This window comes from Entelurus aequoreus, linkage group LG16, assembly GCF_033978785.1.
Source record: "Entelurus aequoreus isolate RoL-2023_Sb linkage group LG16, RoL_Eaeq_v1.1, whole genome shotgun sequence".
Taxonomy (NCBI): Eukaryota; Metazoa; Chordata; class Actinopteri; order Syngnathiformes; family Syngnathidae; genus Entelurus; species Entelurus aequoreus.
In genome coordinates this window covers 46036995-46052000 of record NC_084746.1, presented here as the reverse complement: position 1 = coordinate 46052000, position 15006 = coordinate 46036995, and the positions used below count along the sequence as shown (strand labels likewise).

The following is a 15006-nucleotide window of genomic DNA, read 5'->3' as shown; positions in this document are numbered from 1 at the left end:
GAAAAACTATATAAGAAATAATATATCCATCTATCCATGTTAATAAATGTGTTATACTTGTATAGCGCTTTTCTACCTTCAAGGTACTCAAAGCGCTTTGACACTATTTCCACATTCACCCATTCACACACACATTCACACACTGATGGCGGGAGCTGCCATGCAAGGCCCTAACCGCGACCCATCAGGAGCAAGGGTGAAGTGTCTTGCTCAAGGACACAACGGACGTGACAAGGTTGGTAGAAGGTGGGAATTCAACCAGGAACCCTCAGGTTGCTGGCACAGCCACTCTCCCAATGGCGCCACGCCGTCCCCTAATACTATTTACTAATAACAGATTTGATTTTGAAATACATGCATGTACATCATGTTTAGCCTCTTTAGAGAAAATATTTGCATCATCTTTGCAAATTATATGATGACATCATATTGACCACGCCCACCACCGCCACAACTTTTTTGGCAAAGCGGGGGACACCCTTCAATACAATACATATCATATACGACAAACATACTCATCATAATTCACTCCAGACCACTAGCCTTCAAGTGTTTTTTTTTTAAGAATAAAGTGCAGTTGTGGATTAGTTTGGGTCCTCTCTATGTAAACAAACATTGCTTAGCAGACTATCAACATAGTAGTAGATAAGTTATACTTAGTACAATACTTACTTATTGAGTAAGTATGAATATCAGAAGAATATGTAAAAAAACATAGGGAAAAATATTGGTAAATCGGTAGATTACATGCTTATACATAAAAATAGATTGTAGAGGTTGCCCTCTAGTGGGTTCTTCGGACCACCACACACTACCAGGAGAGCCCGGAATTCAGGGTATAACACAGTTTTATTTTCATCAATTCTGCAAGCCTTTTGCTTTTCAGCAAAATGTATTTTTTTGAGTTTGTGTCTCTCTCTCTCTCTCTCTCTGGCTCCCACTCCAACTCCAACTACGTGTCTCATTCCGGCTGCTGCTAATAAAGGCGACAGGTGATTAGATAACAAGGCCCACCTGGGCCATCTACGCAACTGTCGCCCGTTCCGCGGCAGGCCCGCAGGCCACACCCCCCTCCACATATATGTATAGTCTATGTCCACACAAAATGTTGTCTTTTATTTGAAAAAAAAAAAGTAAAAAGGAGCAGGTGAAGACGAAATGAATCAATCTCAAGAATTTCTTTTGAATTAATAAGATTTTGTACTATAACACATGATCCTTGGAAATATTAAACTATAATACAATGGCATTGGCAACCTACAAGAACAATTAATAAAATAATTAACTTTACTCAAAATACCTATAGATTTCATCATCTTGTGTGTTTGCGAGAACATTTTTACAAAAATAACTCCTAAAGTTTTAAAGCCTTTAATGAATAATTTCAGACCTTCTTTATTACAGCTTTTGTTTTTCCTAATAAAGATCATAGATTTTTTTTTGTAATATTAAGTGACAATTAATTCATTTTAAGCTATGTCAGCACATTCGTCCCAACTCTCATCTGTAACGCGTGAAAATGAGAATATAATTAACGTAACAAGTCCATTTGAAAGACAAAGTGTGAACGCCGTAGATGCGGTCAATCAAGCGTCAAATCCAAACGTCCCCGCTCTCCACAAGATTTAACTTTGACTTGCCAGTGTTAGGGACGCAAGGCCACAAATGGGAAAAAAAGGTAATTAATAGTTGAGGCTTTTGCTCTTCCCCACAGCTCAGAAGCTGCCTGATAAGAAAGCCTGTGTGTCAGGAATGCTGCTGGAAAATCAATGTTGAATTGAATTGTAGCTTAGCTGTGATAACTGATATGAACGTTGACTGATATTCCCTCATCATCATTGTCCTCATCGGATATTTCCAGTGTCTTTATCACATATTAGTACTTTTCCCCACAGATTGTTATGTTTTTCATTGGAGATTAGAGCATTTATCTTCCATTAAAGAAGCAGCTAAAGTCAAGGTTCTCTCAACCTGAGGCGCTGAAACTGCTAACTTCTAAACTCCTGCACAACTTCTCTACTCTCAACTGAGCACTTTACGACGGGATACCAATTAAATCGTAAACCGTCACTTTTAATATAATTAGCAAATACTAATGAACTGTTGGGCTTGTAAGTGTTGTTTATTTTTAATAGCTGTCAAACTGAAAAGCAACAAAAAAACCTCCTGATTTTTACTTTTAGAAAAATACGCTGATCACGACAGGCTGGCATCATGATGCTGACCACATGACACAATTAGATTAGACCTATGAGTTTAGGTCTAATCTCACCTTTTTCTTTTTAGAAAGTGCACTTCTTCCCGAGTTTAATGAGACATGCCAAACAGCATATCATGCATTGTCTTGACTAAAGAAGCTTATTTTCTGCTAAATCAAAGTATAACAACCCACTTTTCGTCCAGTTTTTCTTCTTTTTTCCCAAGTTCAGTAAGAGATAACAAACAACTGTCTTGACTAGAGATGTCCGATAATGGCTTTTTTGCCGATATCCGATATTCCGATATTGTCCAACTCTTAATTACCGATTCCGATATCAACCGATACCGATATATACAGTCGTGGAAATACCACATTATCAAGTTATGGAAAAAAATGCCAACATGGCACTGCCATATTTATTATTGAAGTCACAAAGTGCATTATTTTTTTTTAACATGCCTCAAAACAGCTGTTTGGAATTTGGGACATGAGGAGGTTGAGGTGGGGGGGGGTATATTGTAGCTTACCGGAAGAGTTAGTGCTGCAAGGGGTTCTGGGTATTTGTTCTGTTGTGTTTATGTTGTGTTACGGTGCGGATGTTCTCCCGAAATGTGTTTGTCATTCTTGTTTGGTGTGGGTTCACAGTGTGGCGCATATTTGTAACAGTGTTAAAGTTGTTTATACGGCCACCCTCAGTGTGACCTGTATGGCTGTTGACCAAGTTTGCGTTGCATTCACTTGTGTGTGTGAAAAGCCGTAGGTATTATGTGATTGGGCCGGCACGCAAAGGCAGTGTCTTTAAGGTTTATTGGCGCTCTGTACTTCTCCCTACGTCCGTGTACACAGCGGCGTTTTGAAAAGTCATACATTTTACTTTTTGAAACCGATACCGATAATTTCCGATATTACATTTTGAAGCATTTTTATCGGCCGATATCGGCAGTCCGATATTATCGAACATCTCTAGTCTTGACTAAAGCAGTTTAGTTACTTCTCTGATAGCAATATTAAAGGCCTACTGAAATGAATTTTTTTTATTTAAACGGGGATAGCAGATCCATTCTATGTGTCATACTTGATCATTTCGCGATATTGCCATATTTTTGCTGAAAGGATTTAGTATAGAACAACGACGATAAAGATCGCAACTTTTGGTATCTGATTAAAAAAAAGCCTTGCCCCTACCGGAAGTAGCGTGACGTAGTCAATTGAAAGGCTCCTCACATTTTCCTATTGTTTTCAACGCAGCTAGAGCGATTTGGACCGAGAAAGCGACGATTACCCCATTAATTTGAGCGAGGATGAAAGATTCGTGGATGAGGAACGTTCGAGTGAAGTACTAGAATGCAGTGCAAGACATATCTTTTTTCACTCTGACCGTAACTTAGGTACAAGCTGGCTCATTGGATTCCACACACTCTCCTTTTTCTATTGTGTATCACGGATTTGTATTTTAAACCACCTCGGATACTATATCCTCTTGAAAATGAGAGTCGAGAACGCGAAATGGACATTCACAGTGACTTTTATCTCCACGACAATACATCGACGAAATACTTTAGCTAAGGAGCTAACGTGATACCATCGTGCTTAACTGCTTATAGAAACAAAATAAATAAATCCCTGACTGGAAGGATAGACAGAAGATCAACAATACTATTAAACCAGGGACATGTAAATACACGGTTAATGCTTTCCAGCCTGGCAAAGGTTAACAATGCTGTTGCTAACGACGCCGTTGAAGCTAACTTAGCAACCGGACATCACAGAGCTATGCTAAAAACATTAGCTATCCACCTACGCCAGCCAGCCCTCATCTGCTCATCAACACCCGTGCTCACCTGCGTTCCAGCGATCGACGGTGCGACGAAGGACTTCACCCGATCACAGATGCGGTCGGCGAGACATTGGAAGTTAATGTGAGTTCGGCGGCTAGCGCGTCTGCTATCCATCTCTGTCTTCCTGGTTGTGTTGCGGTAGTCCGCCGCTAATACACCGATCCCACCTACAACTTTCTTCTTTGCAGTCTCCATTGTTCATTAAACAAATTGCAAATGTCAGATGTCCAGAATACTGTGGAATTTTGAAATGAAAACAGACATTTTTTGTGTTGTATTCAATGGGGTACCAATACTCCCGCATCAACTGATTCCATCACACGCATACGTCATCATATCTAGACGTTTTCAACCGGAAGTGTGGCTGGAAATTTAAAATTGCAAATTATAAGTTAACCCGGCCGTATTGGCATGTGTTGCAATGTTAAGATTTCATCATTGATGTATAAACTATCAGACTGCGTGGTCGGTAGTAGTGGCTTTCAGTAGGCCTTTAAAGTATGATAGTTAACACATCAACCAGTTATTTATTTCTCCCGGGCTTAGCGAGACACCAAAAGCAGAGCATACACTGTCTTGACTGTAGAAGCTAGTTTCTTCAGCAAAATCAAAGTATGATAATAAACACGTTGACAGGTTCATTTTTTTATTCGCATACATTTGTCTAAATATGGCCAAGGACACGCATTGTTGTGGGTTTCCTGCATCTTCGTCACTAAATCTACTCTGCGGGAGAGATTCCCTCTGCCATTTTGAAGTATGTATCTTTTTTTTCTGATTGGTCAGCTTGAAGCGTCCCTCTGGCTCCGACTCCTTCGTCGTCATGTGACATGAGTGCGTGACTGTTATGATTTTTCTTCCTGGTTTTGATGACCCGCTTTATCTTGCCTCTGTTTGGCCAGTCCGTAATGTTTCGCCCTAACCTCAGCCAATTGTGGCTCATCATACGAACACCAACCAATCATCATGGATTTTCTCCGTATGTATGATGTTTTCATTCATCCAGGTCATTGTATTTTCTCCATAATTTTTTTTTGGCCTGGATTCGCAGTCCATTTTCTCTCTTTGTAGCTTGTAGCTTTGATGTAAGCTACCTCGCTACATGCGTCTAAAAGTAACTAAGCTACAGGAAAAGCTACTTGTTAAGAAAGTAGCTAAGCTACTGGAAAATGTAGTTAAGCTACGTAGCTTAGCTTGTTACTGCCCATCACTGGTCTTGACTAAACCATTCGCCTTTTTTTCTCATTGATTGCAATATTTTTTTCTACTAAAATAGTCACTTGCCAGCCATAGCGTTAGCTCCAAGGGGTCATTTTCATAAAAGGAAAATTTTTTTGTCAGTTCAAGGTATTAATGATGTGGGCTTCATGCCAGGTGAGATGATGATGAAATGATCACCTTAAATTATACCCACATTAGGCCAGCAGTCAATGTCGTTGGGAATGTCTCCATGACGCTCGCTATCATTGTGCTTCCACGGCTAACGTCTGTCATTTACGCTGCGGCACGCCGTCCATCCTTTCCGCCTACACGTGAAATTCGGCCAAGCTTGCTATCAGTCATTATTTGGCCATCTCCCGATTTTCTGCTCTGCGGGGGTCTTCATGTTCTCGCTTGCCCTGCCTTGTTTTTCTTCAAGTCGCACTCAATTTGTTGCCTTTCCAGCGCCGCTAAATGATTCATAGCAGCCACATTTATTTTTCCATCCTCTTGTTCCCTTTCTCCGCTCGTGTGACCTGCCATTGTTTACACACGTGAAGTCTGAACAAAGCTTCGCTCTCATTAAATGCTGAGTTTGTTTGAATTATTATTATTAATTACCTCCACGTGCAATTTCCCGTGACCTGTTTTTGATGCATCATATCGCCCTTTTTGTTGTGGGTAGGATGTTTGTTTGTTTTTTAATGTGGTGGAAAAACCCCATGTGAATGACGAAATGACTAGAATCGTAGACGACCACAATGTATCCACCAGACTTCTGTTGAATTTCCATTCCCTCTTGCTGTCCGACAAGAGTGTGAACAAAAAAGTGAGTGCCTACTTTGTAAATATGACCAAAAAAAACTAGAGATGTCCGATATTGGCTTTTTTGCCGATACGCGATATTCCGATATTGTCCAACTCTTAATTACCGATTCCGATATCAACCGATACCGATATATACAGTCGTGGAATTAACACATTATTATGCCTAATTTTGTTGTGGTGCCCCGCTGGATGCATTAAACAATGTAACAAGGTTTTCCAAAATAAATCAACTCAAGTTATGGAAAAAAATGCCAACATGGCACTGCCATATTTATTATTGAAGTCACAAAGTGCATTATTATTTATTTTGACATGCCTCAAAACAGCAGCTTGGAATTTGGGACATGCTCTCCCTGAGAGAGCATGCGGAGGTTGAGGTGGGCGGGGTTGAGGGTGGGGGGTGCATATTGTTGCGTCCCGGAAGAGTTAGTGCTGCAAGGGGTTCTGGGTATTAGTTCTGTTGTGTTACGGTGTGGATGTTCTCCCGAAATGTGTTTGTCATTCTTATTTGGTTGGGTTCACAGTGTGGCGCATATTTGTAACAGTGTTAAAGTTGTTTACACGGTCACCCTCAGTGTGACCTGTATAGTTGTTGACCAAGTATGCTTTGCATTCACGTGTGTGGGTGAAAAGCCGTAGATATTATGTGACTGGGCCGGCACGCAAAGGAAGTGCCTTTAAGGTTTATTGGCGCTCTGTACTTCTCCCTACGTCCGTGTACACAGCGGCGTTTTAAAAAGTAATAAATTTTACTTTTTGAAACCGATACCGATAATTTTGAAACCGATACCGATAATTTCCGATATCACATTTTAAAGCATTTATCATCCCTAAAAAAAAAAAAATTATATTTGTCCACATACTTTCTGCTGGAAGAGACCATTTTAGCCTGATATACTGAAACACAGCAAAACAACAGAAATGCTTCTTCCTGTTCTTCTGCAATATGTATCATTTTTAAGATATATCTAAATCACAAATAATGAAGTTTTCTGACTAGAAACAATACAAATATCAACAACAGAAATTCTGTGAACCTCATGGGGTCCGTAGAGGTACTGCGAGGAAGTGCTGAAAAAAAACATTCATAAATAATTATTCTCGATCATTATATACATGTTAGCATTTATATGGCTAGTGAGTAGCGCTCTAGTTGCCAGCTAGCGACGAGCCTTCTCTTTTCCAGCCTGCGATGAGCCCTCTAGTTGGCAGCTAATAGCAGCTAGACTGTATCATCTGAATACCTTAGTCCAGTGTTTTTCAACCACAGTCTGGTGTGCGTGGGAGATTATCTAATTTCACCTATTTGGGTTACAAATATTTTTTGCAAACCAGTAATTATAGTCTGCAAATGATGTGTTGTTGTTGAGTGTCGGAGCTGTCTAGAGCTCGGCAGAGTAACCGTGTAATACTCTTCCATATCAGTAGGTGGCAGCCGGTAGCTAATGGCTTTGCAGATGTCGGAAACAGCGGGCAGCAGCGTGCAGGTAAAAAGTTATCTAATGCTTAAATAAAAAATAAACAGAAGGCGAGTTGTTCTGTTACAACTAAAAGTTGTAAACTCTTGTTGTTGAAGTGTGTTGTGCTTATTGCTTGTTATTTAATTAACATTATTACATGTGTATTTGTCGCCATCATGTGGTTAGGGCAGTGACTACATCTTTGAGAAGTGTGTACTTTAAATCAAACTTTATTAACCGGAAGTTGCATAAGCCAAGCAGAGAAATCTATGGTACCAGCAGGTACTTTATGGTGGTTATTTTCGAAGAAATACTGCATATATCTTTTGTTTAAGGCTGCATCGCCGGTATGTATCATAAGTTGAACTTTGAAACTTGGTTTTTGTCTAAAATATTTCTAGCTAAATTTACGATTTGTGATGTATAATGAGATCTTTGTCATGCTCATTATCGATAATTTGCGATGTCATCTAAGATGGCGTCGTAGTACAAATTCACTTTTGTTTACCTTCTCATGCCTTGTAAGGTAGCATTACAGCATATATATGAATACATTCGCATAACATATGTATATATTGACTGTATTGTTCGTCTTTTTAGTTTCACCCTTTTGAATGTCAATAAACCTGCTGACAACGCTCATCTGTCTCCAGAGTCGTGACGTAAGAAAGGTGTTAAACAGCCCTTGCATCAGACATGCACCCCTAACGGCACACGAGTTCCCCTAAGAAAAGGCATTGAAGCTTAGGGAAGGCTATGCAGAACGAAACTAAAACTGAACTGGCTACTAAGTAAACAAAAACAGAATGCTGGACGACAACAAAGACTTACTGTGGAGCGAAGACTGCGTCCACAATGTACATCCGAACATGACATGACAATCAACAATGTCCTCACAAAGAAGGATGAATACACCTGAAATATTCTTGATTGCTAAAACAAAGTAGATGTTGGATATATCACTCAAAGGAAGACATGAAACTGCTACAGGAAAATACCATAAAAAGAGAAAACGCCACCAAAATAGGAACGCAAGACAAGAACTGAAACACTACACACAGGAAAACAGCAAAAAAGTCCAAATAAGTCACGGCGTGATGTGACAGGTGGTGACAGTACACCTACTTTGACACAAGAGCTATAGAGATGCATGCTTGGTTATGCTTTAAAGTCATATCCAACAATTGCGACGACGACTTTTTACTGTCAATCGAGTTTTGTTTTTTAATGATATCTGCTGGTGGTGTGCCTCCGGATTTTTTCAATGTTAAAAATGAGCCTTGGCTCAAAAAAGGTTGAAAAACACTGCTTTAGTCTACCAGTTTTGTTGTGTCTGCCTCATGCTGGCAGGCACGTTTGCTGATCTGTTCTGTTTTTCTTTTTTCTGCTGTTTCGGTTGCCATGGTTCCCAGGGAAAGGTGTGAGTGATTGAGCACAGCTGTTTAACCAGGCCTCTTTCGACTCGCCAAACTCACCTGTTGTCGCGGGATCGTTCTTCTGTGTCGAGTCCACGCCAACGCAACTCCAGCTCCTAGCTCCTGTTGCGTCCATCCCGGTGGGTATTCTCTTGCTTGGTTGTTTTGGAGATTAGTTTTGTATTTTTTGTGCTCAATCATTCCGTCTTCGCCTGAAGACCTCCTTTAGTTTTTTGTTTCTTAGTCTACAATGCACTTTTTTGCCAGAGGCTACCTCCCACCAGTGGCATTGTTTTTTTGTTTCCCTCACTTTTTGCTAGCTTGTTTATTCACTTTGGAACTATTGTCTTGGATGTTTCTCTTTTTGTTTGTCACCAACTTGTGAGATTCAAGACTCTTTTTGCTTGTTTAACTATGTGGTGTTTTCTGGGATACCCAAGAGTCGATCGTGACAAGCGTATTTAAATAAAAAATTTGTAAACAGAATATATAAGTAGGGTGTCCCTTCTCCATCTCTTCATCAGTTTTGGCCTGGAAAATGTTAAAGACCCCTATAGAACTATTTTACAATGTAAAAAAAAGAATTAAATCAGATTGATTACACTAATTTTAGATTAATGACAATCACAGTAGGGCAGCACAGTGGGTTAGTGCATGTGCCTCACAATACGAAGGTCCTGAGATCAATCCTGGGCTCGGGATCTTTCTGTGTGGAGTCTGTGGGAGTCTTCCTCCCACCTCCAAAGACATGCACCTGGGGATAGGTTGATTGGCAACACTATGAATGTTGTCTGTCTATCTGTGTTGGCCCTGTGATGAGGTGGTGACTTGTCCAGGGTGTACCCCGCTTACTGCCCGAATGCAGCTGAGATAGGCTCCAGCACCCACTGTGACCCCAAAAGGGACAAGAGGTAGAAGATGGATGGATGGATGAACAATCACAGTAATACAAAATTGTTGCTTAACTAATGTCTGGTCAAATGTTGACAACATATTTCACCAGCGTTGTCGTCCACTGCTGGTTTTTGCTAGCAGCTGCCGCAAAAACATGTTTTACTTTTAGATGGTACTTGAACTTGTTGCGCTCCGATTAAGAGATGTCATCGTTGCAATATATGCAAATTACCTACGTTTTATCTAAAATCTCGCTGGGGTGTTTTCTGAAGCGAAATTTGCCACTGACGTATGTCTTGACCTGATCACGATCGTGTAACATCGGCGGTTAAGGTAGAGGAGTATGATTTTGCAGTCAAAAAAAATTATGTGATTAATCTGCGTTTATTAATGCAATATTTTTTGTGATTACCGTATTTTTTTGACTATAAGGCACACTTAAAATGCAAACATTTCTGTTTTATTCACTTTAATGGAAGACTGTATTGCTTTTAAAAGTGTATTTAATTAAAGGAGCTGCAACATTTACACAGACGCCTAGAGGGCGGCAACTTTCCAAAGTATTTTACACAGTATATCCCGCCCTCTTACTTGTCGTACGTATTCACCAATAATAGCAATTTGGATAGCTAGCGTTAGCTGTCATTGAATGTATATCCTATCATAACAACAACATGACTGCAAATTATTCGTTGCTTCTCTTGGAATTTTTTTGTATGTGTGCACGCACGCGCTTGCTGCATGTACGTGCTCACGAGACCGCGTGAGTGACAGCCGTAAACACACATTTTTATTACATAAACTTTGTCATTGTGAAAAATATAGATGTATTGACAAACAAATGTATTCTGTTAAACTAATAGGCTAGCTGGTGGTGTTCTTGGTATATTTTTTGCTTTGAGAAATGTTTCTGTGAGGAAGTTGCAAACAGCACCTTTAAAGGCCTACTGAAAGCCACTACTAGCGACCACGCAGTCTGATAGTTTATATATCAATGATGAAATCTTAACATTGAAACACATGCCAATACGGCCGGGTTAACTTATAAAGTGCAATTTTAAAATTCCCGCCACACTTCCGGTTGAAAATCTCCTTTGGATATGATTTATGCGCGTGACGTCATAAAATGCACGGAAGTGTTTGGGCCCTATTGGACACAATACACAAAGCTCTGTTTTCTTCGACAAAATTCCACAGTATTCTGGACATCTGTGTTGGTGAATCTTTTGCAATTTGTTTAATGAACAATGGAGGCTGCAAAGAAGAACGTTGTAGGTGGGATCGATCGGTGTCTTAGCGGCTAAGTACAATACTTACAGCAACACAACAAGGACTACTTACCCTGATAGAAGACGCCTAGCTGATGCTTGCCGCCAAACCCACGGATGAAGTCCTTCGTCGTGCCGTTGATCGCTGGAACGCAGGTGAGCACGGCTGTTGATGGGAAGATGAGGGCTGGCTGGCGTAGGTGGAGCGCTAATGTTTTATCATAGTTCTGTGAGTTCCGGTTGCTAAGTTGCTAAATTAGCCTTAGCGTCATTAGCAACAGCATTGTTAAGCCTTACCAGGCTGAGAATTTTTAACCGTGTAGTTACATGTACATGGTTTAATAGTATTTTTGCTCTTCTGTCTATCCTTCCAGTCAGGGGTTTATTTATTTTGTTTCTATCTTCATTTGAGAACGATGCTAGCACGTTAGCTCAGTGGCTAAGTGTGTCACCGATGTATTGTCTTGGAGATAAAAGTCACTTTAAATGTCCATTTCGCGTGCTCGACTCTCATTTTCAAGAGGATATAGTATCTGAGGTGGTTTAAAATACAAATCCGTGATACACAATATAAAAAGGAGAGAGTACATAGTTCTGTGAGTTCCGGTTGCTAAGTTGCTAAATTAGCCTTAGTGTCGTTAGCAACAGCATTGTTAAGCCTTACCAGGCTGAGAATTTTTAACCGTGTAGTTACATGTACATGGTTTAATAGTATTTTTGCTCTTCTGTCTATCCTTCCAGTCAGGGGTTTATTTATTTAGTTTTTATCTTCATTTGAGAACGATGCTAGCACGTTAGCTCAGTAGCTAAGTGTGTCACCGATGTATTGTCTTGGAGATAAAAGTCACTTTAAATGTCCATTTCGCGTGCTCGACTCTCATTTTCAAGAGGATATAGTATCTGAGGTGGTTTAAAATACAAATCCGTGATCCACAATAGAAAAAGGAGAGAGTGTGGAATCCAATGAGCCAGCTTGTACCTAAATTACGGTCAGAGCGAAAAAAGATACGTCCATCACTGCCTCTCAAGTCCTTCACTGTAACGTTCCTCATCTACGAATCTTTCATCCTCGCTCAAATTAATGGGGTAATCGTCACTTTCTCGGTCCGACTCTCTCTCGCTCCATTGTAAACAACGGGGAATTGTGAGGAATCCTAGCTCCTGTGACGTCACGCTACTTCCGGTACAGGCAAGGCTTTTTTTAATCAGCGAGCAAAAGTTGCGAACTTTATCGTCGATTTTCTCTACTAAATCCTTTCAGCAAAAATATGGCAATATCGCGAAATGATCAAGTATGACACATAGAATGGATCTGCTATTCCCGTTTAAATAAAAAAAAATCATTTCAGTAGGCCTTTAACTTTGGAAGAGTCACTATAGGCGCCTGGGCAATTATTTTGACTCAGAGGGCCAAATTTAGAGAAAAAAATGTGTCTGGGTATATCTATTTTTAGGAACACTTATACACAACCTCACAATAATGTCTGGATGCTAAAAACGTTATGACAGACCGCCTTAAACGGAATTTAATTTTAAATTTTTTACTGAATGAGAGACACCCAGAATGTACATGAACATAAAGAATGTGGGATTTACAATATTAACTATGAACGATAAAACACTGAATATTGACAATATATGCAAAATGTGAACGCAAAGGGTAAAAAATAAACCCATTTACAATCTGATACATCTGATTTATAACTAAGCTTTAGAACTTTGTTTTAAAAATCTCATTCCCTGTTTGTCCCTGACACCCGCATTTCAGGCTGGATGCTCTGGAAACACTCTGTAGAAACGCTCCCCACCCACACTGCTTGGTGCCTCGTCTGAGCTGCTGTGATTTAGATTGCCATAGTAATTAGTATATCAGGCAAAAGTGCAGATTCCAACCATTGAAATACTTTGTTTAGTTCAAGACCTACGGTCATTTGAAAACATCACTGCACATCATATTGGCAGCTAAAGTTTCCATCTTAAAGATCTATAAAATTATTTGGGAAGGTCCGGCGGGCCGGATTGAAAAGTTTAACGGGCCTTAATTTGCCCAGGTCTGATCTACATCCATGTGACGTACTGACACCTAGTGACCATGAGTCAGTATACAGTTCTACATGTCATCTGTTCATTTCGCTCTTTAAAAAAACGCCATAGATTTGACTGATCGTTGACTATGCGCAAAATATAACAAATCAGACTTGACTACGAAAATCCTTAATCGTTTATCTACAAGGAGTTCTTGATCTGGGTTAAAGTTGAGTAGTTGTTCACTTCCTTCGTGGAGGTCAGCAGATATCTTTGCTCTTATGATAATTCTTCAAAGGTTACTAAAATGAATAAGTTTTATGTTTAAACTTGCCTAAAGTCAAAGAGCAGACAGCGTGCAAGCTATTGGAGTAAACATGGTTACCTCGTCCTTGACCGCCTCTTTGAAATTCTGCAGCAATGTGATCCTGCCTGAGAAATGATTTGCACACACAAAGTGACATATTGAAACTGCAGGGGGGAGTAAAAAGAAAAAAACCTCATACTGAGTATTTTGTCTACAAACACTGGTTTTATTTTTCCTGCCTCAAGCAGGCTTTTAGTCATTCTTGCTGCAGCTTTTAACTTGCAGGTCAATTCAGGAAACACACTCTCTGGACACTTCATTAGGTACACCACACCACATGGCCTGTGCCAACGTTCTGCCTTTATTTAGCAAGATAACAATAATAATGCTCACTTTGATTGACACCTTCAGACAGCTGTTCATCGAGGAATATTTAAAGGTCAAATCAATACGTTTCTTCTCACCTCTTTGTACAGGGTGCAGAATGTAAAAGTTCAGTCACACTTTTTTAGAAGATATATTTCTCAGATTTAACTTAGTTTTCTCGCATTTAGCTCGTTTTCATTACATTTAACTCTAAATATTATATCTAAATTTAAAATTTAAATCTAAAATTAAATGTTGTATCTAAACCTACATCTTAAATATAAATCTATATGTTGAATCTAAATATAAATATAAATATTATGTCTAAATCTAAATGTTGAATCTAAATCTATGTTAAATTTAAACCTACATGTTAAATCTAAATGTTAAATCTAAATGTTAAATCTAAACCTAAATGTTTAATCTAAATCTAAATGTCAGATTTAAACCTAAATGTTAAATTTAAATCTAAATGTTGAGTCTAAATCTAAATGTGAGGGCTAAATGTTAAAACTAAATGTGAGCGCTAAATCAAAATGTTAAATCTAAACCTAAATGTTAAATATAAATCTTAAATCTGAATGTGAGCACTAATTGTTAGATCTAAATGTTAAATCTAAGCCTAAATGTTTAATCTAAATTTAAATGTTAAATTTAAACCTAAATGTTAAAACTCAATGTTGAGTCTAAATCTAAATGTGAGTGCTAAATGTTAAAACTCAATGTTGAGTCTAAATCTAAATGTGAGTGCTAAATGTTAAAACTAAATGTGAGCGTTAAATGTTGAATCTAAACCAAAATGTTAAATCTAAATCTGAAATCTAAATGTGAGCGCTAATTATTAAATCCAAACCTAAATCTTGAATCTAAATGTAAATCTTACATATAAATCTTAAATCTGAATGTGAGCACTAATTGTTAGATCTAAATGTTAAATCTAAACTTAAATGTTTAATTTAAAGTTAAATGTTACATTTAAACCCAAATGTTAAAACTCAATGTTGAGTCTAAATCTAAATGTGAGTGCTAAATGTTAAAACTAAATGTGAGCGTTAAATGTTTAATCTAAACTTAAATGTTGAATATAAATCTTAAATCTAAATGTTAGCGCTAATTATTAAATCCAAACCTAAATCTTGAATCTAAATGTAAATCTTAAATCTGAATCTAAACGTGAGCGATAAGTCTCTCTCCAAGTGTAAAGA

At 38.8% G+C, this 15006-nt stretch overlaps 1 protein-coding gene across 1 annotated transcript in view; it reads left to right on the top strand.

Moving 5' to 3' along the window:
- Positions 1-15006, top strand: part of LOC133631081 (arylsulfatase I-like) — a 115734-nt gene that overhangs the window by 32568 nt on the left and 68160 nt on the right. Inside the window, exon 6 of the mRNA XM_062023114.1 lies at positions 8939-9081. The gene's annotated coding sequence lies outside the window, so the exon portion shown is untranslated. The remainder of the gene's footprint in view (positions 1-8938; positions 9082-15006) is intronic.